Here is a 26,254-nt window from a genome sequence, read left to right on the forward strand (position 1 = left end):
CAGGAAACCATCCAGGTCCATCCCATTCTAGTATTCCTTTTCCCTGATTCTTACTGAGTTCTGATTCAGTGACTGTAATAGCCTCCACATGTGTGATCCTCCCCCTGGGCAGATTCTTTCCTGGAATGTTCTGAGCAGCTCTCCCAGGACTGTGAACAGTAAATGTTAGTGAGGTAATGACAGACACACCCAGAATGGGATTAGTTGTTTGGCTCTTAACCCTCAATATTAGCAATTGAATGGCCAGATTCCAGACTGGTTCTTAGTAATTTCTTTCCATTCAGAGGATACTGACTATAGATGCTTAGAACAATGCCTTTATAAGGGGTTGTTACTATTACCTACTTAACATATATGGACCTTTAAATCATGCTCTACATCTTATTTTTCTTTTATTTAGATTTTATTTTCCTTAATGGTAGAAAGCTTGGGGAAATAGCAAGAAAGCCAAAAGAATGATTCTGTCATTAGCAATCACATCCCACAATGGATACAACTTTTCTAATGCACACCTTTAGTGAGCATTTGGAGGCATTGACATACATACAGCAAGTAGAGTACATAGTGTTCAGAGGCAAGGGAAAATGAGCAGTTGCTCCTTGACTGATATAGTAGAAATGCATGCTCAGCAGTCTCGAAGTAATATGTGCTTGCTCTGAAATGAACAGCCTGGCAGTTCAGAAATAATGCAAAGTAAAATCCTTTTTGGTTTTCCACACTGTATAAGCTCTATTAGAGTGCCCTTAAAATGTTGGGTTGGGAAGGCTGCGCACAATAGATTCTCTAGTGGTATTTTACTTAATTTGGGCCTCTAGTTAGGTTTCTTAGAAAAGTCATTTAACACGGTTTCATTTGGTTTGTTTTTTTAAGAAGCAATAACCCCTGCCCACTGGAAATAGGGACCTTGGTGAGATTGTGTCTTAGAGTCATTGGTCCTCTGGGAGCAGCCCAGCTGGACCCACACCTGGTCCTAGGCCCAAGGTCAGCCTTGAAATCACAGCATGGGACAATGGTGAGAGGGGAAGCACTTGCAGCCTGAGACCTAAGGAAAGCTGGTGGTTTTTCTGCATGTCGTGGTTCTCATATTGTCCTGTGTGTTTGTGAGTCCTTTATTTTGTTTTCCAGTTGTTAGGCCTAAAGTGCTATTCTTCCATAAAAATAAGGTCTTAGATTGGACCAGGTTTTTCCGGCTCAGGGCTACTCTTTCCAGGTGGGCCTCACCCCGTCCTGTGCCCTCTCAGGGTGCCCAGGGTGTTTTTTGTGTCCTAGAAGCACCCCTAAAGCTGTGGGAGCTGCACAGCCAGGCACACTGGACAAAAGCAGTGGGTCTGGAGCAGACGGCACCCTTCTGTTCCGCTGGACACAGCTCCCTGGCTCTGCTGAGCAGTTTCCCCAGCAGTGGTGCTGACAGCACTTGTCTTGTTTTCTGCACCTGCTGTCAACATGTTTACTCCCAGCTTTGTTTTGTGTTAAAGTTTACATAAACTTCTAGGCTAAGGGGCTGGGGAAAAGGGAGTTTCCTTAGAGCCAGAACTCAGTAGAGGTGGTGCTGTGAGCTTCAGGATCTGTGGAGCTCTGCCTCTCCCTATCCACCGAGAGACAGCCCAGCGAAGTCACTCCCCAGCAGAGCCTTACATGCAGGCCCACAACTGCCCTGGGGTCTGAGAGGGTGGACATGAAGCATCCTGGGCAGTAACTCGCTCCTAACAGGCACTCAATAAGGGGCACCTCATCTAAGTAGTCTGGAGACATTACTTCTTTCCGTGGTGTTATCTTAAAATAAAAAATTAAGCGTTCAGTTAAACTATGGGAATTCTGCTGTGTTATACCTAAAGCACTAACCATTTTTGCATCCATGTTGCTTTAAAGGAGTCCTGGGCCAACAGATTTTTCTAATAGGCTGTGGTTTCTTAGGGTTGTCAGGGTTTTTTTCTCTTTAGCCAGATGGAAAAGGTTCTTCAGAACCTTTCATTCTTCCATTCCACCTGGCCCAGAGTCTAATGCTGGACTGAGGCCCTGGCCTCCTGCACTCGGTCCCCAGCTCTCCTCCCTCCCAGCTGCCCTGTAATGCTAAGTCAGCCTTGCTATTCCTTCATGTCGCCTAAGGAGAACCTACAGTGGCTTCTAGAGCTCAGGCTTTTTTTTTTTTTTTTTAAGATATTATTTATTCATGAGAGACACAGAGAGGCAGAAACATCAGCAGAGGGAGAAGCAGGGTCCCCGCAGGGAGTCCAATGTGGGACTCGATCCCAGGACCCCAGGATCACGACCTGAGCCAAAGGCAGATGCTCAACCACTGAGCCATCCAGGTGTCCCAGAGCTCAGGCTTCTGACACTTTTTCAAGTCTGGCCCTTTCCTCCTATTTTTCACAAACCAGACCAATCCCCTGCCCGACTGCATGTGTTCCCAGAGGTACCTCTCCCTGGACCACACTCCCCCATTCTCTTTACCACTTGTCCTGTGCCTCCACAAAGCCCTCTCCAGCCCGTATAGCCCTGTTGATTCTTTCCACCCCAATTACCATATGGAGGCAGGTCGGCAGGCAGACAGAGGCCCAGTTTGACACTTTGGGGCTCCATAGAAAAATCGTAGGAACCACTGAGTACTTAACCCACTTCCCTCATTTGGGTAGTGCTAATATTTGATGTAGCACTGCCCTGCCCACAGGTGGGGCTTAGTATTAAAGGGAGTCCACATCTGTTTCAGCAACAGGTTTTTTAGTAAACTGGTCTTAAGAGGTCCAGATGGAGTGGAGGGGATGGCCATACTACACATGTGTGCTTGTCCTACCCTGAGTGGGCAGAGAGACTAATAGAGACCAGCCCATGCCTCTTATTAAGACAAAACAGACCCATAAATTGCAGCTCCTTAGGTTAAGGCCCAGGGAATCTCAGTAGTACTTCTCAGATTTTCTGACCAAGAGATACCCAAAGGTCAAACGGTGGAATCTAGAGAGGTAAACTCAAGCAAAGACTGTGCTCCACGTGTTTCAAGGGGGGGGCCTTGGCTTCTCACCACCTATTTCAGACCCCCACCCTCCCCTCTCCTTCTGACTCCTTTCACTCCCACTTTCCCACCTCTGTCACCAGGCTCTTTCTCACATCTATCCTCCCTGCTGTGCTGCTCACCTGAATTACCACAGCAGCTTCCTAACCATTCTTCCACTTAATTCGCCTCCTTCCAGTTCCATCCTCTAGACCTGCACTGGAGTGATCTTCCTAAAAAAGACTTGATTGACAATATTGCCCTCCATTAAAGCCCTTTAGTGGCTCCCCATGGCTCTCGGGAGGCCCCTTCAGAGGCCTTGCACTGGCTCTGGTCAGTCTCTCCACACTGGTTCCTTCCCTCAGCATCTTGTTCCACTCGCATATGCCTTGAGTTTCCATAAAGCCAGACTGTCTCACATCCTCACGCTTCATTCTTGTTACCCTCTCCTGGATGACTCTTTTCAACTGTCACACCTCAGCTAGATCATCTTCCCAGGCCCTGCCCACCCCTCTCCTGAGCACCTAGAACACCCTGTGACCTTCTTCCATGTGTCCCACTGCATTAGCCAGTCCCTGAACAGAAGCACTGTGGAATCCATCTCTCTCATCCTAGTACTTAACTCAGGACCTGGCATAAGCATTGAATAAACAAGTGAGTTAATCATGAGGAGCAGGCACCACTACTCTCCAGTGATGTCTGCTCTGTGAAAAGACAGCCGTTTTCAGAGGGGCCTTTTCCAAACAACAGTAGCCAGGAACTCTTGTACTTATCTTTTGGGCAGGGGATGGCAGGGAGAGTGGCAGAGGGGGGAACATTGTCTTGATAGTCAAGGAAAATGACGATGATACCTCCTTAAAAGTGAGCAGGGGACCGGCTGGTGAGTATAGTAGTTCAGTGGATGAATGTTTCCTTGGCACCCCAACCATATTCAATCCTATGCCTCACCCATAAAGTGCAAACCAAGAAGTTATAAAGTGGACACACACACACACACACACACACACACACACACACCCATGAGATCCAGCTCCTAGCCATGCTTGTTTCATCCTCACTGACATTATAAGCTAGTTTTTAGTTAGCTACCAATATATAAAATCAGGTTTTGTGTAAAATTCCAGGTCTCTGGCTTTTCTTAAATTTAGAACTTTGGGCAAACTGAATCTCACTTTTACTTGACAACTCCCTTCTTGAATCTTACAATCTCCTGGAAGTTAGGGACAGAGTCTTATTCATGGTTTTTCTACTTCCTAACACAGTGTCTGGCTTGCTTGGTATATATTGGTTGACAGAGATGTAATTAATCACACCTAAATATTGTAACTATTTGTTGTTGGTACCAGCAGGAAGATAAAGTAAGATGAATGCAAATCTAATTCAGTACATATTTTGTGAATTCTGGAGACCATTCTTTATTCCCAGAAAAACATACTCAGAATCTCCTACCTGTCAAAGTTAGTAGCATAAACTGTCTCTTCACATTGCAAGCACTCCACACTTGTTGGGGTAATTATTCGAAGGCTGGTTGCTAGGGTCACCTGGGTGGCTCAGCGGTTGGGTGTCTGCCTTTGGCTCAGGGTGTAATCCCGGAGTTCCGGGATCAGGTCCCACATCAGGCTCCCTGCATGGAGCCTGCTTCTTGCTTTGCCTGTGTCTCTGCCTCTCTCTGTGTGTCTCTCATGAATAAATAAATAAATCTTTTTTAAAAAAGAAGAAGACGGCTGGTTGCTTTGCTCCTTTCTACTAAGTTAGCAAACATAACTCTCCAACTTGATCATTTTGTAGTGTGAGAGCGTTTGACATGTTGACCTTCACAAAAGTGAAGACAAAAGTAACTGATAAAGGGATCCCTGCTGGCTTAGTCAGTAGAGCATCCAACTCTTTATCTCATACTTCTGTGAGTTTAAGCCCCACATGGGGTATAGAGATTACTTGTTTAAATTTTTTAATTAATTAACAGATATAACTACAAGATTAATCTTCCCCCAAAGAAAACATATTTAGAGGCAGCTACTTCCAGGAAGCCATGTATTCACCTGGATTAGAAATAAATTGGTGACATTCTTGGTTTTCTGGGACTTAATCATAGTCACTACAGTCTGTATTTTCTATCTGTCTCCCCAAGAATCATGACTTAGAGTCTCCAACATGTATGAAGAAGATAGGAGGGCAGCATGAAGGGATCACGACTGCTCTGGAGGCACCACCACCTAGTGTTTGATTAACATTGGAGACTACTTATTATTTTTTTAGGACTGCAATAGCTAAATGCCACAAGCTGGGTGACTTAAACAACAGAAGCTTATTTTTTCACATTTCACAATTTTTATTTATTTGTTTGTTTGTTTGTTTATTTATTTTTTGGAGTCTATAAGTCCAAGATCAAGGTGTAAGCAAGTTCTAAGACCTTTTTCCTTGGCTTGCAGGTGCCGCCTTCTCCCTGTGTCCTTGTATGGCCTATACATTGTGAACATGCATCTCTGATGTCTGTCTACATGTCCACATCTCCTCTTCCTCTAAGGAACACCAGTCATATTTTGTCTTTAGCCAGATGGAAAAGGTTCAATAGAGAAAGATTAGGGTCTACCCTTAGTGCCTTTTGTTAACTTAATTGCCTCTTTAAAAGCCCTGTTTCCAAATAGATTCATATTTTAAGGTACTGGGGCCAGGACTTAAGAATCTGAACTCAGGAGAGGAGCTACAATTCATTCCATAACAGCCACAAATAAATGATGTGGGTTTTTTTGGTTTTTTGTTTTTTTGTTTTACTGAGTCAGATAGTTGGGAGAGCAATATAAGGCAGGACCAGTTAAGATTGGGCTTACAGTCAAGCCAAAGACAAATCAATTAGAGTTATTAGCAGATGTATCCCTTGTGTATTTCCAGATCCAGCGTTCATCCAGGCACATGGAGCAGTTGCTTTTGAACCGGAGTAGAGCAGAGCTTGGGGACCCTGGCAAAAGGCTAATAGCTTCTAGTAAAGTTTTATCCTATTGTCCATCTGTTGTTATTTTGAGCATTTGCTGTAAGGAAAGAATGAAGAATGAAAACAGATACTAGCAGTGCCAGAGCAGTCTACACTCTGGCAGCCTTCTGCAGGGCCAGGTGCTCATGGGAATCACTAAGTCTTCTAGGGGAGGGGACGTGGATGGGGTGCAACTGGGGCAGCTCCCACTGTGGAGACCTTCAGCTTCACCTTCCTGGGCTGGTTTCTTGCCCTCTAGGAAAGCTGTAGGTGAGCTGCTCATGTGGCCTCAGCTGCACATTCTCCCTGGATGTAGGCCCTGTAACAGGAACTAAGAGCTGGGGCTGTGGATGAGGCTTGTAGACAGCTTGGAAAAGATGGGAGGGAAGTCAAATTTGCAACTCACTCACAATACTTTATTTGCTCGTCTGCTTCCAGAGGTCACCTTTAGGTTTTTGAATTTGAAGAAACTAATGAAAAAGTAGGAGTGGGGATTAAGCATGCTTTGGGGTCAGAGTGGTAGGGACACACTATTGATGCATTTCTCCCTCATCAAACTTTTCTGACAGTGTTTGAGATAGTTGCATCCTAAGGTTTGTTTTAAAGCCACTTTAGGGATCCCTGGGTTGCTCAGCGGTTTAGTGCCTGCCTTCAGTCCAGGGCGTGATCCTGGAATCCCGGGATCAAGTCCCACATCGGGCTCCCTACATGGAGCCTGCTTCTCCCTCTGCCTGTGTCTCTGCCTCTCTCTCTCTCTTGCTCTCTCGCTCTCTCGCTCTCTTGCGCACGTGCTCGCTCTCTCTCTCTCTCTCTGTGTGTGTCTCTCATGAATAAATAAATAAAATCTTTAAAAAAAAAAAAGCCACTCTAGCTAACAGGACCAAAAACGTACACCCAAGAATAAGCAAACAGACCAATAAAAGATGGTTTGTCTTCATCAGACAGTGAGCTCAGCATTCTCCCTTGGGCCTAAATATCTCCTCTTGGCAGCTGCCCCAGCATGACATGGCATCAGGCAAGGCTACTTCTCCACATAACTGGGTCCTCCTTGCCACCGGCAAGCAGCTACAGTGCTCAGGCTAGCGTGTGCTCAGTGCACACAATGTATATACAGTCATAAAGCTTTGTTAGCATCATTTATGAGCATGCTTTCCAAACTGCATTGTCTGCCATCTCATTTTCAGTGGTGTTTGCTAAAATTTGATGCTAAATTTAGGCTTTGATTTATGAACATCAACAGTTACAGACTTCACTGACAAGCCCTTCCTGTCACCTTTTTGGTGACCTACTATTGAATCTGTTGATCATCTTCCACTTGAAACAAGATGGAGTGATGATTCCAGGGACATTGAGTAAAAGAATAGGCAATGAATATAGTCAGCTTCCCTATAATTGCCAATAGCAAAACAATCTTCTGAAGAACCCAGATTTTTTTTTTTTTTCTGAAAGAGGCATCAAAAGGATGAACAAAAACCTGTGTAAACAAGACCTGTGTAAAAGAGGTCAGAGCTTAAAGTTCACTGTGTATCAGAATCACTGGCATTTGTGTCAGAATGCAATTCTGATTGATAGGTCTAGAGTGGAGCCTGCCATTCTGCATTTCTTTTTTTTTTTTTCTTTTTTTTTGTTTTGTTTGTTTGTTTGTTTATGATAGTCATACAGAGAGAGAGAGAGGCAGAGACATAGGCAGAGGGAGAAGCAGGCTCCATGCACCGGGAGCCTGACGTGGGATTCGATCCCAGGTCTCCAGGATCGCGCCCTGGGCCAAAGGCAGGCGCCAAACCGCTGCACTACCCAGGGATCCCCCATTCTGCATTTCTAACAAGCTCCCAGGTATGGACAGTGCTGCTCATCCTTTGAGGAGCAAGGGACTAGGTAAATGTCCCCTAAGGGAACCATTTGTAGCCACCTGCCTATGTTAAACGTTCTCCAATGTTCTTTATAGTATTTGGTCTCTCAGAACTAAAAATCACTGATTAAACAAATGGCTCATATTCTGAAGGAGAATATGTTTTCAACTGGAGAAAGAGTCATGTGGGCATCTGAGTAGGAGTGTAAGAACAATAGTGTCTGGAGACCTTGGATAGGTGATATACTAACCAGTGTTGTGTCCATAATAAAAATTTGTGAGAGACACTTGTACCATAACTGGAGTTGTCAAAATTCGTGAATTGGAAGAATAAAAGGAAGAAGGGATTGGAGGAATAGTGGCACACACCCATGTTGTTTATCATGAAGTGTTTCTCTGTTGAGACCCATGTTCGTGCCCCTGTTGTTATGTCTTCCAGGCTGGGACTCTCCCCTGTGCACTGCTTATCATGCCACAATGTCAAGCTGACATTTTTCCCCTCCCTTCTCTGACCCACATACTCCACTCATATCTCCTGCACCCAAGAGAGACTTTCCTTTTTGTCATACTTCTATAGTATTGAGAGGTAATGACTGAAAGAAAGCCCACCTTTGCTGTTTACTCTAAAGAGGGTTCTTTTGATTTGTGTGCGTGTGTGCTTTTTATGGGGCGGGGGTGGTGGTGTTGGGGTGTTTTTTGTTGTTGTTGTTTTTGTGTTTTTTTTTTTTTTTACAAGAAAGTGAAAAACTACCAGTGTGGCAGCAGCTTTTCTCTTTGCAAGCCTGCTATGTAAACAGCACTTGTGAAGTGTGCTATCTCTTGGCTTCCAACTAAGGACAAGTCCAGGCCCTTCATTCCAACACCACAGAAAAGGGACTGTCATCAGTAACACATCAGCAAGCTATGTGTTAGTTTTCCCTTCCTGCTTGACAAGAATTTATTATTTATTCATAAGAGACAGAGAGAGAGAGAGAGGTAGAGACACAGGCAGAGGGAGAAGCAGGCTCCATGCTGGGAGCCTGACGTGGGACTCGATCCCGGGATTCCAGGATCACGCCCTGGGCCAGAGGCAGGCGTTAAACTGCTGAGCCACCCAGGGATCCCCGCTTAACAAGAATTAAACAGCCCATCATTATTATACCTCAATTGATACCAGAACAGAATTAGTGAATTTTGAGGTGTGCAAAAAGGATCAAAAGTGGATTATCCACCCACCCACCCCTTTTTTTAAGTAGGCTTCACGCCCAGTGTGAAGTCCAGCACAGGGCTTGAACTCACCACCCCGAGATCAAGACCCAAGCTGAGAACAAGAGCCAGATGCTTAACCGACCAAGCTACCCAGGTGCCCCAAACGTGATTACACCCTTAAATTTATTTTACCTTTGTTTGTTCTTTCTGGGAAGACAGAATTCTGTCTCCTCGTAATGTAAAGAATTGGGGAGAACTAGGAGTCCTTTGGAGGAAAGTCATCCTAAAAACCTTTACAAGTGTGTAGTACCCTTGATTCCTATCCCTTTTCCAGGAGCTGTGTGGCTGAGGGCAGATGAATGCTTTATAAATGGTCTTCCACTCCCTGAGCAGTGAGGAAGGCCCTGAACTCAGAAGAAAAGAGTTTTGTGGTCAAATGTAGTCCAGGCAGAGTATCGCCAGGGTCACAGCTGAGGGATTAGGCCCTCTTATGTAGAGCTGTTCCTAATATTTGAAGCATGAAGAAGAGGATACAGTTTAATAACATCAAGCACCAATGATGGCTCCCTGTACTCTGCTTCATCTTCAGCGGACACCTAGTAAATATTGTAAGTGGATGGTGAGTCTGCCCTGCAAACCATCTGAGCAAAGAAAAAAAGAAAAAACAGACACATACCCAGATTGCATGACATGCAAGCATAGAAAATGAGCCCCAGGGAATATCAGGTTTATTGCTGTTGTTGTAATCCTTAAAGAGTTGGAAACAGAAGTGGCAAAGTAGTCAGAGGTACCTTGGGAAAATGGAGCCCACTAGTGAAATTAGCATTCAAAGGGACTGCATCATACTCAAGGCCATGTATTTTCTCATTTTATCTTGACACTCCTCCTGGGAGATCTGAAGAGTAAGTCTTTGAGAAGAGACTGGGAGCCTGCGCCTACCATAAATAGTAACAAATTGTCTTAATGTCTAAAGCTTGGATTCTTTCTGCTATATTGTGTTATCTTCATTTCTTTCAGGAGTTGGAACAGCAGGTGGGAAAGGCCCCTGAGCTTTAAAAATAAAAATAAAAATGGAAGGAAGTTAAAGGGACTTTCCAGTTACCAGCCAGAAGTGCACCTGAAATCACACTCCAAAAGCCATTTACCTTAACTTCCTAGGTATCATTTTCCCCTCCATTCTCTGTCTACTCAGAGTGGTGAGCCATAAAATCCTTTCAACAGAACATGTTTATGTCTTTCTCCAGTCATAAGAACCACCAGGCAACTAGAGGGATTGCACTGCTCAACAGAGTGGGTGGGGACCACGTTCAGGAGACAGGCCTCTACCTTTTCATAAAGTCCAGTTCTGAAAGGGGAAATGAAACATTAGAGAAAGAGCAGGATTGAGGGGTCGGCAGGGAAATACCAGGAAGATAGAGAAATGCAGATGTGCAGGCCCTATCCAGGGAGCGCCAGGGAGAACACAGCCACTGCAGAGGAAGGATGGGGAGCACTCTGCCTCCCCAACCTACCTTACTGTTCTCTTTGGTTGTTTCCCACCCTGACTCTCTCCGCTTCTTTAAGAACCTATTCTAGGGAGCCCTGGGTGGCGCAGCGGTTTGGCGCCTGCCTTTGGCTGAGGGTTCGATTCTGGAGACCCGGGATCGAGTTCCACGTCGGGCTGCCGGTGCATGGAGCCTGCTTCTCCCTCTGCCTGTGTCTCTGCCTCTCTCTCTTTCTCTGTGTGACTATCGTAAATAAATTAATTAATTAATTTAAAAAAAAAAAGAGCCTATTCTATTCCTAAGTTTTCCAGACATCACTGTCGAATCTTGGTATCATAAATGGTCATCATGTAACCCACTTTTAATAACTGCAGGCTCCATTCTTCCTCTATATCCACTTCCAGGCACAACTACCCGCCAGGAGCCCAACTATAGGAGAAAGATTATATTGATACATTCCACCCTGAATGTCTGCTTAGGAATTCCTTTTTTAGTTAGAGCTGAAGTTTGTGATTCTGGGAAGCTGCTACTACTAACTTGTGATCTTCTATTTCATGGATGTTACAGTTATAACCCATTGATAATTAATAGAATTTGATCCAAGAATTATCTGAGTGTTATCTAGTGGTTGGATGGGGCTCAGAGTTAAGCCCATTACTTGTATGTATCTCTCTTGGTTCCAGGAAGCTCAACACTTGGAAGAGTTTTGGATTCTATCAATCTAGGACTACAAAATGGTGGAAATTCTGTCTCAAATTTTATAAAACTTCACCAGAGAGAAATGTAGGTAGGATGTACCTCACTACTCAGGCCGAGAAAGATAGATGTAGAGTTACCAAGTACCCAAAGATAGAGACTGCCAGTCCCTGGTGCATATCCATTTCCCTCACTCCTCTTTCCTTTATTATTATTATTATTATTTTAAGATTTCATTTATTTGACAGAGAAAGCACAAGCGAGGGGAACAGCAGGCAGAAGGAGAGGGAGAAGCAGGCTCCTTGCTGAGCAAGGACCCCAATGCAGGACTCCATTCCAGGACCCCAGGCTTGTGGCTTGAGCTGAAGGCAGACTGAGTAGACTAACCAACTGAGCCACAGAGGCATCCCTTCTTTATCATCTTTGTCTTTTAGGAACCCAATCTAGTACCTTAAAGAACCTCCCTACTGAGAAGCTTCCAGGTAGTCCTCCCTTTTTCTGCCCTGCGCACTACTCTTGGAACACCCCGGAGCTCTGACCTGTGCATCTGTCCCCATGTGCCTCAGGTGAACTCATCCAAGCTGTGTTTTTAAACAGCTCTTACCAGAGCTGCCCACATCTGGGCTCAGGCCAAAACTCCCAAGCAGTTCTCAAAAACTCACTACATGATATCTAAACCTGTCATGCTTTCCTCCAGAGTAACTCATTCTCCTTGAGTCCTGGGGAAAAACATGTCCCCATTTTGGAAAAGTGAGTAATTGAGATTATTTAAGTTAGAATTGTGTTACACTGCACTTCATAACAATCTAGGGTTACTTTGTGGGCTATTCTAGATGGGTCACATATCCCCAACTTGTTCTTCCATTTTCTCAAATGAGAAAATACAGATAAATCAAGGCTCCATTTGATTAACCCCACTAGTAAACACATATATGTTAACACAGTTCTAAATACTGCATCTTTGTGCTGTATTTGTCTTTATTTTTTTCACAGAGGGCTTCATTAAAGTTCATGGACCCTAAAAACTAGAGTGAACATAATGACACCTGGACACCAGATCTAAAAAGGCTTTGTAACATGCCTTGGGTCTCCCGCTGCACTAACCCTGTGGGTTGGGTTTCATGAGAAAGCCTGTTGATGAGAACCAATTGAATATGTCCCAGCCAGAGAGAAGCTTGTCATCTGGTCAAATGAGAAGACATAGGCACTTTTCTCCACCATCATAACTAAAGTCTAGTTTTGGTCTGAATGGCACTCTGCCTAGGCTAGAAGATCTACCCTCAAAAACAACAATAAGGTGAGGGGACAGTCCCCACAGACATTTCTACCAAGATGGAGAGTACCATCCCCACATCCCCAGCCTACCACCTACCCCTGGTGTTGGCCCAGTAGATGAAGATACTCAGGTTGAGAAAGGTCCATCAAGGTCAAGCCAGAGCAGATTTTACAGTCATTTTTAAGAAGAATTTTCCACGGCTGCCTTTTTTCATCTTCCACACTGAACTGTGGTAGCAGGAACTAATCTGTGATGCTCTATCTTCCAAAGCGAACAATAGAGATTTGCCTTTTGATCCATCTATTCTTTTTTGAGGCCCAGTTCTAAAATACTTGGTTATATGGTTTTCAACTCTTTGACAGATAGATGGAGAGAAAGAGGAAGTGCGTCAGATAAGCATAGAGACAGCAGCAAAAAGGGGTTATTTGAAAGCAGGGAAGAAAGCCAGCCAGCCAAACTGGAAAACTCCAAGGGCCCAGTGGCCTAGGAATATTCAGGGTAGGGAGAGACTACCCACACATCTTGGTAGACTCCAGTGGCTTTCCTAGTTACAGCTCAGAGTCATGGATATACCACAACACTATAACTGTGCATAATCAGGAAAAGATAGAGCATCACAGATTGTAATGCTAACTATTTTGGATGCTTCAAAGGCTTGTCAGATCAGCTCCTGCTACCACAGTTCATTGTGGAAAAGATTGAACATTCCCTCCACTGTAAGAATTCCATTCCAAATGGTGTAAAAAAAAAAAATCCTAATATTTATAAAACTGTCCAAGAAACACAGAACGATGTATATACCCAGGATCAGAGATTCCATGTGGTCCTCTGACTTGTCGGGACCCATCTTTCTCAGTATATGCTAATTCTAAATGATTTTTAACTATCCAGAGTTTTTTCCAAGTTTTCTGAATTCTATAACAGAGTCATTTTTAGATTAAGTCAGTGAAATAAATCCACAAACCTAACCAAAATAGAAACATTAGTGAATGATACACCCCAGAATACACCTGTTCTTAAATGCTTATGCCCTGTTTGTAATGCTTTGCCTTTTGATTTGCAGATATGAAAGTTAATCCAGTTATTCTACACCTGTTTTTAAAGCTAGGGAGGGGGCCACCTGGGTGGGTGGTTCAGTGTTTGAGCGTCTGCCTTTGGCTCAGGGCATGATCCTGGTGTCCTGGGATCAAGCCCCACATTGGGCTTCCTTTAGGGAGCCTGCTTCTCTCTCTGCCTATGTCTCTGTCTCTGATGAATAAATAAAATCTTTAAAATATAAAAATTTAAAAAAGTAAAGCTAGGAAGGATGAGGGCAGTAATAGCAATTTGAGGGATGCTTGGGTAGCTCAGTGGTTAAGCATCTTCTGCCTTGGCTCAGGGCATGATCCCAGAGTCCTGGGATTGAGTCTCCCATCGGGCTCCCCATGGGGAGCCTCCTTTCCCTCTGCCTAGGTCTCTGCCTCTCTCACTGGTGTTTCATGAATAAATTTTTAAATAAGTCTTTAAAAAAAAAAAAAAGTAATAGCAGTTTGAACCCAGGGCATCGGAGGCGATGTGTTTAGTCTAGAGGTGAGGGCTAGAACCCCCATGTCCACAAATCTGCAATAGTCCTTCTTAGGGTATGCCATCAGAATAAGCTGTGCAAGACTTCCCTCTCTTGCTTTATTTTTTCTTCTTCATCTCTCAATTCCTGCTCCTACCCCCATCCCTTAGATACCCACTTTAAGTATTTTGTATAATCCCCCAGATGTGTGTGTGCTTCAAGGAAAGAGTCTGAGCATATATGATTCTCATTTACACAATTGGTGTGTGCTGTAGGACTCTGTTTCTTTTTTCATTGTATTTTGAAGTATATTTTACTTTTTTTCTTGTTTTAAGATTTTATTTATTTGACAGAGGGGAAAGAACATGTGCAAGGAGAGTGGTAGGCAGGGGGAGAAGCAGACTCCCCACAGAGCAGGGAGCTTGATGCAGGGCTCCATCCCAGAACCCTGGGATCATGACCTGAGCAAAAGGCAGACACTTAACCGACTGGCCCACCCAGGTGCCCCTGTTTTACTATTTCTTAAGCCCAGCTGAGTAAATCTCCCAGCCCATTGCCAGACCAGGCATTCACAGGGGTGCCAACATGGCCTTCATAACCCTCCTTCCTGGGCTTGAGTGGCAGATCCTGGTTTCTCTACTTTTCTGCCTCACAGCACATTCTTAGACCTAGGCTAAGATAAAAGCAGACAGTAGATACAGAAGACCTTTCCTTTTTTTTTTTTTTTTTTTTTTTTACTTTGGCAAGAAAAAGTGACAAAAGTAGATGTATTATCTACATATATATTTATTGGGAACCCATAAAGGGAAACTGAACAGGCTTTTGGGTAAGGGACATTAATTAGCATTTATTTGCTTTTCCCTTGTGGGAAACCAAATCACTGAGGGAGCAGTAGTCCTAATTGTCCCAGAGGAAAGCCACCAGGCAAGGCCTCACAGGGAGGCAGTGCTGCAATGGGGACCGGACTTCTCAAAACAGGATCCAAAAGCCTCCTATAACAGTATCCCAAGAAGTTGATCTGAATACAGGTTCCTGGACCCACCCGGGGCCACAGTGTCAGGATCTGCATCTTTTATTAGTAGCCCTGGTGAGTCTTGTGTACACAGAAAATAAGTGCCAGGGCCCCCTTGGAGGGGGGGGGCAATATATATTATATATATAATATATATTATATTATATATATTATATATAATTATATTATGTATATCTGTCTGGCACTACTGGTCCAGAAGCTGAATTTCCTCCCACTGGCCCAAACCAAATCCACATGTTGAGGTTGAGAGGGAAACCAGAATGCTAGTTCAGTCACAGATATAACTAACACATAGACACTTAAATTGGCCTCCCAGCACATGCTGTCTGTCCCTATGTGCACATCTGAGAGGGAGCCTAAGGCAAGGGAGGGGTCCAGCCATTCATGGCCAGTTGTCACTGCTGCAGGATGGTAGCTGTGACAAAGCCAGAGATCCCAAGTTAGCTGGTGCTCTTCCCTCTCCCTTGGGATGTGGTCAGACTGGCACATTCCTGATTTTCCTTTTTTCTAACCTCAGGTACCATCTTCCCGTTCCTCAGGTTAGTTGAAGCTGCTTATGAGGCTAGAGCCCTCTTCTCTTTGATCATATATCCTGTGTCGTTTACTGTGTTGCTCCTTCAGCCCTCTTGCCATTTGTCTGCCCCAGAAAAGATGGGGCATTTCTTATCTTAATGCTGAGGGCAAGGGTAACTTCCCTCTGAGGTCTGGGGTGTGAGGGCCTTTAATTTTATTGTCTACCTCCCCTCAAGACCACCTGCCCACTTACCTAACAACATGAAAATAAAGATACAGTCTTGAAGGTTTTTCCTGAAATCCAGAGCCTCTCTTCTGGGGCTTGGTGATTGTGGAGTCCAAGCAGGGAAGAACTGGTTTTGCTGGCTGCTCCTGCTGGGCCAGAAGCCCCAGGAAACCCAGGAGTAGCCGTTGCAGTTGCAGTGAACAAAGATGAGATGTGCTTGTGGTTATTTCTGTCCAGGTCCTAGCAGTGTTTATTTTTGATAGTTTTTTTTTTTAATTTATTTATTCATGAGAAACAGAGAGAGAGAGAGAGAGAGAGGCAGAGGCAGAGGCAGAGGGAGAAGCAGGCTCCATGCAGGGAGCCCGACGTGGGACTCGATCCCAGGTCTCCAGGATCACGCCCTGGGCTGAAGGCGGTGCTAAACCGCTGAGCCACCCAGGCTGCCCCATATTTTTGATAGTTTGAAATGATGTATTCACCACTTCCTAATATATATTGCTTTGCTATGAGCCCTCATGAAAGCTGTTATTCTGCCTCGTTCCTTACTATAAAAGTATTAGCTCCAGGGTAAACCAGAGATGGGGCCATTTTTAAATTCCTCAGTGCTTCATGGGAGTCCTATTGAGAAAGCTTCTCATCCTTTAAAGAAACTTTTTGGTTCAGGGTGCGGGTTGTTCAGTCGGTTGAGCATCTGGCTCTTGATTTCGGCTCAGGTCATGATTTGGGGGTTGTGGGATCCAGCAGGGAGTCTGCTTGAGATTCTCTTTCCGTCTACCCCTGCTCATCCCCCTCCCCATCCCTGGGCACACATATACACTCTTTCAAAATAAATAAATAAATCTTTTTTAAAAAAATAAACTTTTTGGTTCATGAATCAATGAATCTTAAGTTAATGACTTTCAAAGTGTTTTGAATGTGACTTACTGTAAGAATATAGTTTAAAACCAATAGGTATGTAAATATATTTGTATATAACCAAAATAGTAGTTTTACAAGTTACCTGACATGTGGAATGCACTCTAATATATTCTTTTCTGTTGTAGCTTGAAAAATAAATGAACAAATAAACACTTGTTAGAATCTACTAAAATGATTTCATAACCCACCAGCGTGTTGCAATTCATAGTATAAACATCATAGCTTTAAGTGACTTTGGTTCCACAAATTCATACTATTGTGCTGAGCATCTACTGTGAGCAAGCCCCTTTGGACTGGGCTTAGTCACGACCCCTGCCCTCCTGCCCTTTCAGCGCTCTCAGAGGCAGAAACTCAAGGCAGAAGAACAAGGCCCTGGGATGAGGTGGCTCAGAGCAGGATAGCTTTCCATGAAAGGGGTGCTGCCAGCACATAGGCGTTCTTTGGGGTTCACCTACTCAGGCCTTTGTGGAGAGAATCCTCTTCAACTCAATCTCTCTTTACTCTGGGTACAAGCCACAGTCCCTGTCACCACCTCCCAGGCCCCAGACACCCCGCTCTTCTCTTACTGGCCTTACCACCTCACTCCTTGCTGTTCCCTCCACATTCCTTGCTGTTCCAGTAGCCTGGAATGCTTTCCCCAAGCACATCACAAGACTCACTTCCTCACTTTCCTCAAATCTTTGTTTTGGGATGGGGGGATGTGTTTAAGATTTTATTTATTTGAGAGAGAGCAAGAGAGCACATGAGCTGGGGGGGGAGAGACAGATGGAGAAGGGAGAAAGGCAGGGAGCCCAGCGCGGGGTCCATCCTAAGACCCTGGGGTCATGATCCGAACTGGAGGCAGACACTTAACCAACTGAGCAATCCAGGCACCCCTCAAAATCTTTATTTATTTTATTTTTTTTGATTATTTATTTATTTATTTATGATAGTCACACACAGAGAGAGAGAGAGGCAGAGACACAGGCAGAGGGAGAAACAGGCTCCATGCACCGGGAGCCCGACATGGAACTCGATCCCGGGTCTCCAGGATCGCGCCCTGGGCCAAAGGCAGGCGCCAAACCGCTGCGCCACCCAGGGATCCAAAATCTTTATTTAAATACACCTTTTCAGATAAGTCGACCCCAAACACCCACTTTATAATTATTAATGCTCTCTGCACCTCAGCACTCCAGAATATTCTTCCTTCCAGTAGTTTTCTCCTTAGCACATAAAATTGTCTTACATGTATTTCACTTGTTTAACAAAGTTACCCCCAGTAATTCCCATGAAGGCAGGAGTTATATTTGTTCATTTTCTTCCCCCGTGCCTAGAGCAGTAACCATAGTACCTAGTAGGAACTCTCATTTTTGTCTCCAAATTTCTTTTTTTTTTTTAAGACTTTTTATTTATTTATTTATTCATTCATTCATTCATTCATTCATTCATGAGAGACACAGAAAGGCAGAGACACAGGCAGAGGGAGAAGCAGGCTCCATGCAGGAAGCCTGACGCGGGACTCAATCCCAGGTCTCCAGGATCATGCCTTGGGCTAAAGGCAGCGCTAAACCACTGCGCCACCCGGGCTGCCCTGTCTCCAAATTTCTATATAAATGTCCACCTCCTGGCATTGATGTCACCCCAGTGATTCTGTTAAATTGATATTTGAGAGAGACAGTCATTAGTATTTGACTAACTCTGTAAGGGAATTGGTATTTTTTTTTTATGCTGGTAAAGGTAAAATTAAATTTACCTTTATTCCAGGAAGCATTTACATCCCACTTTATCTTAGAAGTCCTGGTCACATAGTAGAGTGAAAAATCCGGCTGTCGTGATCATGAACCTGGTTTTCCCAGTTGATATTTCAAGCATTGATTGCCCTCTCCTAGTCAGGGTGACTCTAGGAGACTCTGGGCCTTTTTTACTTTCTATCTCTAGGGGGCAGCATTAGCACAGAAACTAAATTTGAAGCCATCCATTCTACTTTGTCACCTACCTAATGCTAGTGAATCTAAAGAAAAGAAATGCTTGCCTTCTTTCTAATCTGTGGGAGTAAGGTTTAGAGATTTCTTTATTCAAAGTCAGTTTCCGTATCTAGAAATGGGAGGGCATACATGCTTTAAAAATTTAGTGTATGCATATAGAACCATCAAAAAATAAGAACAATGTGAAATCTTTCCCAGAGAAGCCTTTTCTTCAGTACTGTTGCCCAGAGGTGTCGCCTGGCCATGCCCAGATTTGAATTTCTGCATTCAGAAATCAAAAGGTTCTTCTGCCTCAGAGGGATGATTTACTTTTAAGGAAAGAGAAATCCCTGTAAGGAGAGCATGGCTGCTTGTGGAGATGTGATATAGTCAGATAATTATAGGACATCATTAAAAGAATTAATGTTCACATTGTGTTTGTCCTTTAAGAAAGATGGACCCAGACAAGCTGGACTGTCTTGTTCTGTTAGGTGGGGTCCCTAGGAACCTGAGTTTTGACCTCAGGTGCTAACTGACCTTCTTGACCCTGGGCAGGGGAGGGAGAAAGCCAGCTGGCAGGTTTTTCAGTCCTGACTTTCTCTAAACTAGAGGTTCTCCCAGACACAAATTAGCAGGCACTGCTGTTTGTGAAGCACCTCTCCTCCAATGCAAGGAGATTTCCATTTCTACAGACTGAAGCTATAGATGAAAGCCAACAAAGAACATCATAACTGAAGGGAGATGTGGTGCTTTCTCAAGCACTATCTGCAGGCATTTGGCCATTAGCTTCTTGGTAATAACTGGTCTTCCCAGTTTTGTACATTGGATTGGGGAAGGGAATTAGAAGGGAGCAAAGAAAGGAACCACTATAAGAAAGACATAACCCATGTCCTTAAGGCACAAGCTATAATGACCTCACTTGAAAGGTTTTTTTTTTTTAATTGATTTTTTTTTTTTTTAAGTAAGCTCTGTACCCATCGTGGGGCTTGAACTCATGACCCCAAGTTCAAGAGCCGTATGCTCTACAGACTGAGCCAGCCAAGCACCCCTGGAGTCTTATATAGAACTTGATATTTTTCATGAAATCATCATTGTACTTGGCATGATTATAAATATGAAGACCTGATAAGGAGGAGATAATAATCTTTGAGGAAGGAGGTCATTTTCTCATTTACTAAGAGATTTCAAATGCCTTTTTCATATATAAAATGCAGAAGTCCCAGAAGTAAGGGTGGGAGGTATATCTGTAACTCTGCATGAAGAGGAATGTGCTTTCTGTTGCCAGCCTTCATCTCTGAAGTTTTTCTTACATTCACTCCCTTGTGTGGGTCAGATCTGGTGCATGGCCTTAGAAATCAAAAGACACCTGAGACATAGTGTGCTAGGCCGTAAACACCTTGTGATCCAGAATTTTGGTGGTTTATTCACCACTGCATCCTCATGTGACACAGAATAGGCACTTAGAGGGTAGTGCTTTTTAAAATAGATTAATTGAACCCTCCATTCCAAGTCTGTCTGTAGTGATCAGCAGAGCACAGTCTTTGCCCGCAAGCAGTGCTTGGCTCCTAAGAGATGTGATGTAATCAGATAATTACAAGACAAAAGTGCTGTAAGCTAGTGGGAGCCAAGTGCTCGAGGAGTCCAGGGAAAGAGTGCCAACTCTTGCCCAGGTCATTTGGGTCTCCCAGAGCCAGTAGCATTTGAAATGAGAACTGATGGGTAGGAGTTGCCAAAAGAAAAAGGACATCTAGGCTGAGCATTGCAAGGTTAAGGGTGTCAGGTGGGTGTTGCTAACTGGAGGCCAACCATGCTGGCCCTGGATCCCAGCTCAGGATCAGCCATGAGGCCCCCAAGGCTGCTTCTCTGAGCTCTTCTCCTGCTCTCCTAGGTGACTCCACCCCACCCCCAGCCCCCGTGCTTCCACTCTGCCAGATCCCCTTCAGGTTCATATTGGAACGTCACCGGGCACAAGGCTGTCCACACCAGTGGCATTGGCAGCCCCCCCACCCACACTCATGGGTGGAAGAGTGTTTGTGGTCTTCCCACAGAGTGGATGTTTATCTATTTGTCTATCGGAATATAGACTCAGTTTTTCACTGATTCTTGACTGAGAATAGAGCCTGGTCAAAGTGGTAGGTTCTCTCAGGAGGTGTTTGTTGAAGAGGGCAAGGGAGGGAAGGAGAAGAATGTTTTAACATTCCTTTCAGTGCAGAACTTTTCTCCCTTACCAGTCTCCCTGGGAACAAAACATCACCCAGAGCAGTGATGATGGTATGCTGGTCTCAGGCACTGTCAATCAGCAGGTGTTTGTACAACATTGTCCTGGCCACCTTTGGGGAAGTGAGTGGCAAGTATTTACAAATGAAGGCATAGGGGCTGGGTGACAGAAGGACCAAGTAAGTGATACTTGGTTCTGGTGTAGAAAACTTACATTGAGCTTATTTGCATATCTAATGGGAATCTAAAAATACACTTCCTCCGGTGCCCTACCAGACATGTAGCTGGCCAAAGGTATCAGGAAAAGCTACTTCCTCACATGTGTCCAGTCTGAGATTGCTATGATTAGCAGGTTCCTATCATTATCATTAAGAAATGGTATCCTCAGGTTTAATCCTAGCCCATCCTGCCTCTTATTGGGTCATTCCCAGCTCTCCAGGAAGCACAGGGAAGCAGGCATCCTGCACAGCTGCAGCTGGTCATCCGTGTTCTCCAAACCCTGCTGTGTGGCTCTCTGCGGCCTTGTTGCCCTTATCATCTGCTCTCACACAAGATACCCATTATAACCTCAGGGCTTGTCTCATACCCTCGTGCCCTTGGGTTTTCCAGTAAACAATGATCTGTTCTTGCCAGCAAACACCATGCTGCCAAGCAGTGAGAACACAGTAGAAAGAGCAAGTGGATTTGGAATCAAACAGATTTGAGTCCATAACTTTGTGGCCTTAAACAAGTTAATTTGCCTCTCTGAGCCACCTTTTTCTTGTTTACTTTAAAGGAGGCAAAAGGGGACACCTGGGTGGCTCAGCAGTTTAGCATCTGCCTTCAGCTCAGGGCATGATCCCGGATCCCCGGGATAGAGTTCCGCATCGGGCTCCTTGCGTGGAGACTGCTTCTCCCTCTGTGTTTCTGTCTCTCTCACTCTCTCTGTCATGAATAAATAAAGTCTTTAAAAAAGGGGGGGGGGGGCCCAAAAAAGGTTAATTTTAAAAATAATAATAATAAAGGAGGAAAAAAAAAAAGAATGGAGAGGCACCTGGGTGACTCCGGCAGCAGCTGAAGTCACCTGTCAGCTCAGGTTGTGATCTCAGGGTCCTGAGATTGAGCCCCATGTTGGGCTCTATGCTGGGTGTGGAGCCTGTTTGAGATTCTCTCCTCTCCCTCTGCACCCCCCCCCAAGAAAAAAAAGAAAAGAAGAATGGGGATAATGGTCCAGTACTTCCTTGTAGAGTTGCTGTGAAGATTGAATGAGGTGTGTGTGTGTGTGTGTGTGTGTGTGTGTACGTGCGCAAAGCATCGCGTACTGGAAGATCTGTAGGTTCAGAACCTTGAGCCAGTACTGTGGGGTAGCTGGAGGGATTTGTGAGTTTGGGATACGTGCTAAAGATGCTCCCTTCCAGGACACTGGTGGCTCAGTGGTTGAGCATCTGCCTTTGGCTCAGGACATGATCCCAGTGTTCTGGGGTCAAGTCCCACATCGGGCTCCTCACAGGGAGCCTGCTTCTCCCTCTGCCTATGTCTCTGCTTCTCTGTGTCTCTCATGAATAAATAAATAAAAAATCTTTAAAAAAAAAAAATGTTCCCTTCCTGAGGAACCTGAGTGGCAAGGTCAGTTAAGCATCTTGACCCTTAGTTTCAGTTCAGGTCATGATCACAAGGTCATGAGATCGAGCCCCCTGTTGGGCTCTGTTCTCAGCACAGAGTCTGCTTGGAATTTTCTTTCTCTCTCCCTCTACCCCTCCCCACCTTGTGCACACTCGCTCTCAAATAATTAAATCTTTAAAAAGATAAATTTAAAAAATTAAAAATAAAAATAAAATAAAAAAGATAAATGAGCCCTGACTGGCTCAGTCAGTGGAGCATGTGACTCTTGATCTCAGGGTTGTGGGTTTGAGCCCCAGGTTGGGTGTATAGATGACTTAAGATAAAATTTGGAGGGGGGAGGGCAGCCTGGGTGGCTCAGCAGTTTAGTGCTACCTTCAGCCCAGGGCATGATCCTGGAGACCCAGGATCGAGCCCCACATCAGGTTCCCTGCATGGAGGCCTGCTTCTTCCTCTGCCTGTGTCTCTGCCTCTCTGTCTCTGTCTCTCTCTCTCTCTCTCTCTCTCATGAATAAATAAATCTTAAAAAAATATATTGGAGAGGGGAACAAGTAGGTGATAAATAGCCTTTAAGAAGGGGCACTTGTGGGATCCCTGGGTGGCGCAGCGGTTTGGCGCCTGCCTTTGGCCCAGGGCGCGATCCTGGAGACCCCGGATCGAATCCCACATCAGGCTCCCGGTGCATGGAGCCTGCTTCTTCCTCCGCCTGTGTCTCTGCCTCTCTCTCTCTCTCTCTCTCTCTCTCTCTCTCTCTCTCTCTCTGTGACTATCATAAATAAATTAAAAAAATAAAAATAAAATAAAAAAGAAGGGGCACTTGTGGGCAGCCCCGGTAGCTCAGCAGTTTAGCACCGCCTTCAGCCCAGGACATGATCCTAGAGACCCAGGATTGAGTCCCACGTCGGGCTGCCTGCATGGAGCCTGCTTCTCCCTCTGCTTGTGTCTCTGCCTCTCTGTCTCTCTCTCTGTCTCTGTCTCTCTCTCTCTCTCTCTCTCTCTCTCTCTCTCATAAATAAATAAATAAATAAATAAATAAATAAATAAATAAATAAATAAATAAAATCTTAAAAAAAAAAAAAGAAGGGGCACTTGTTATGATGAGCTCTGGGTATTGTATATGTGATGAATCACTAAATTCTGCTCCTGAAACCAATAGTACACTATACATTTAACTAACTTGGATTTATTTTTTTTTTAGGATTTTATTTATTTATTCATGAGAGAGAGAGGAAGAGAGACAGAGACACAGGCAGAGGGAGAAGCAGGCTTTCTGTGGGGAGCCCGATGCGGGACTTGATCCCCGGACCCTGGGACAATGACTTGAACCGAAGGCAGATGCTCAACCACTGAGCCACCCAGGCATCAGTGGTTGGATTTAAATAAAAACTTGAGGGAAAAAAATAAAATATTTTTTTAAATGATGCTCCCTTCTGTATAGACATTTCAGTGGGAAACCTATGTACAGAGCCAAAACTGGGCACTGGGGTGGCTCAATTAAGCATCTGCCTTCAGCTCAGGTCATGATCTCAGGGTCCTAGGGTCAAGCCCTGCATTGGGCTGCCTGCTTCTTCTCCCTCCTACTCTCCCTCTGTGCTCATGTATGGTCTGATGTGCTCTCTCTCACTCTTAAAGTCTTTTTTTAAAAAACATAATAGATTTTCAGTTTGGCTCTTTATTTTTCATTTTTTTTAAAAGAATTTATTTATTTGAGAATGAGAGAGCAAGAGAGAACAAGCAGGGGGAGGGGCAGGAGAAGCAGACTCCCCAGTTAGCAAAGAACCCAATGCAGAGCTTGATCCCCTGAGACCCTGAGATCATGACCTGAGCCGGAGGCAGTCTCTTAACTGACTGAGCCATCCAGGGGCCCCTCTTTCTTCTGTTTTTTAAAATAAAGTCCCAGAACGCCTGGGTGGCTCAGCAGTTGAGTCTGCCTTTCTCTGGGGTCCGGGATCGGGTCCCACATTGGGTTCCCTGTAGGGAGCCTGCTTCTCCCTCTGCCTCTCTCTCTCTCTCTCTCTCTCTCTGTGTTTCTCATGAAGGAATAAATAAAATCTTTAAAAATAAATTTAATTTAGGCTCCCTGCATGGAATCTGCTTCTCCCTCTGCCTGTGTCTCTGCACCTCTCTCTCTATCATGAATAAATAAATAAAATCTTTTTTTTATTTTTTTATTTTTTTTTAAACTTTTTATTTATTTATGATAGTCACACAGAGAGAGAGAGAGAGGCAGAGACATAGGCAGAGGGAGAAGCAGGCCCCATGCACCGGGAGCCCGACGCAGGATTCGATCCCGGGTCTCCAGGATCGCGCCCTGGGCCAAAGGCAGGCGCCAAACCGCTGCACCACCCAGGGATCCCCTAAATAAAATCTTTTTAAAAATTAATTAATTTAATTTAAAAGTCCCTTCTGGAAGCCATGTTGGAAAAGTAGTTCTCTTATTCCTAAAAAGAAAAGATAGGCCTGTTGCCATTTCCCCAGTCATAGCCTTATTTGTGGAGGGTTATGAAGGAAGTCTGGCCAAGTATCAAATCCAGACTCTGGGGCTTGTACCCCTAGAATTTATTTACTTAGGGCAGCCCTGATGGCCCAGCGGTTTGGCACCGCCTTCAGCCCTGGGGTATGATCCTGGAGACCGGGGACTGAATCCCACATCAGGCTCCCTGCATGTAGCCTGCTTCTCCCTTTGCCTGTGTCTCTGCCTCTCTCTCTCTCTCTCTCTTTCTCTCTCTCTCTCTCTCTCTCTGTGTCTGTCATGAATAAATAAATAAAATCTTTTTTAAAAAAATTTTTTAGACCTAGTTTTAGTGAGGAGCTTGCTGTAAGGTCCTACAACCTTGTGTCTGCCATCAGGAGCCATTCCCAGCCTGTGCAACCAGCATGATCTTTTGAAAATGTAAATCAAATCATTGCATTTCCCTTGCAGACCCCGGCTTTCCAGACTCTTCCCACCAGCCTCAAAGCAGCAGGAAACAGGATTCGCTGGCCATTCCAAGCTCTCTGCCCCTTGAGCTCCATCCAGCCAGACCATCTTCATTTATTCCTCCAATGAGACAGGTCTTCTGCATTTCCAAGCCTTCACACACACACCCCTTTGCCTGGAATATCCTTCCCCCTATACCTGGCTAACTTTGCACAGCCTCAGGGCTCAGCTTCAGTGTCACATCCTCAAAAAGGCTTTCTTGATCCTCAAGTTAATGTAACTGCTATTTTGCCCTTAAAGCACCTAGTGCTATTCCTCTGAAATGTTTCCATTGCTGTTGTAGCTATGTGTCCTGTTTGTTTCATATGTCTCCTCTTCACTAAAACAGGCTTCAAGAAGGTAGGTGGGGGGCTGGGTGTCTCAGTCATTTGGGCATCTGACTCTTGGTTTTGGCTCCAGTCGTAATCTCAGGGTCATGAGATCGAGCCCCATAATTGTGTTGTGTGCTGAATATGGAACCTTCTTGGGATTCTTTGTCTCCCTCTCCCCACCACCCCCCATGCGTGCTCTATCTCTTGCTCTTGCTCTCCAAAAAAATAAAAGAATAAGCTGCTCTAAAATTAAATTTATATTCTCATCTCTGCCTCCCACCCTCATTCAGATATGCTCCTCCTGCATCACTTGATCCAAGTTCATGGTTCCACCAGCCCAGCAGTGTCCTAAGTCAGAACCCCAGAATCACTGCAGGCTTTTCTCACCCTCATCTTTTCTGTAGACTCTTCCAATTGCTGCTCAACCATCTTCCCACCTCTGGTCTAGCTTCTTCGATTCATCAATGGGAAACACAAGCCCCCAGGTGTGACTGGGTGGCTTGGTCTTCTGTTTAGCATCTGCC

The 26,254-nt window shown here is 44.7% G+C and overlaps 1 protein-coding gene across 4 annotated transcripts in view; it reads left to right on the plus strand.

Annotated features, from left to right (window-relative positions):
* Window positions 1-26,254, plus strand: part of RNF216 (ring finger protein 216) — a 160,294-nt gene that overhangs the window by 100,505 nt on the left and 33,535 nt on the right. The window lies entirely within an intron of this gene.

This window comes from Vulpes vulpes, chromosome 3 (genome assembly GCF_048418805.1).
Source record: "Vulpes vulpes isolate BD-2025 chromosome 3, VulVul3, whole genome shotgun sequence".
In the NCBI taxonomy this organism is placed as follows: Eukaryota; Metazoa; Chordata; class Mammalia; order Carnivora; family Canidae; genus Vulpes; species Vulpes vulpes.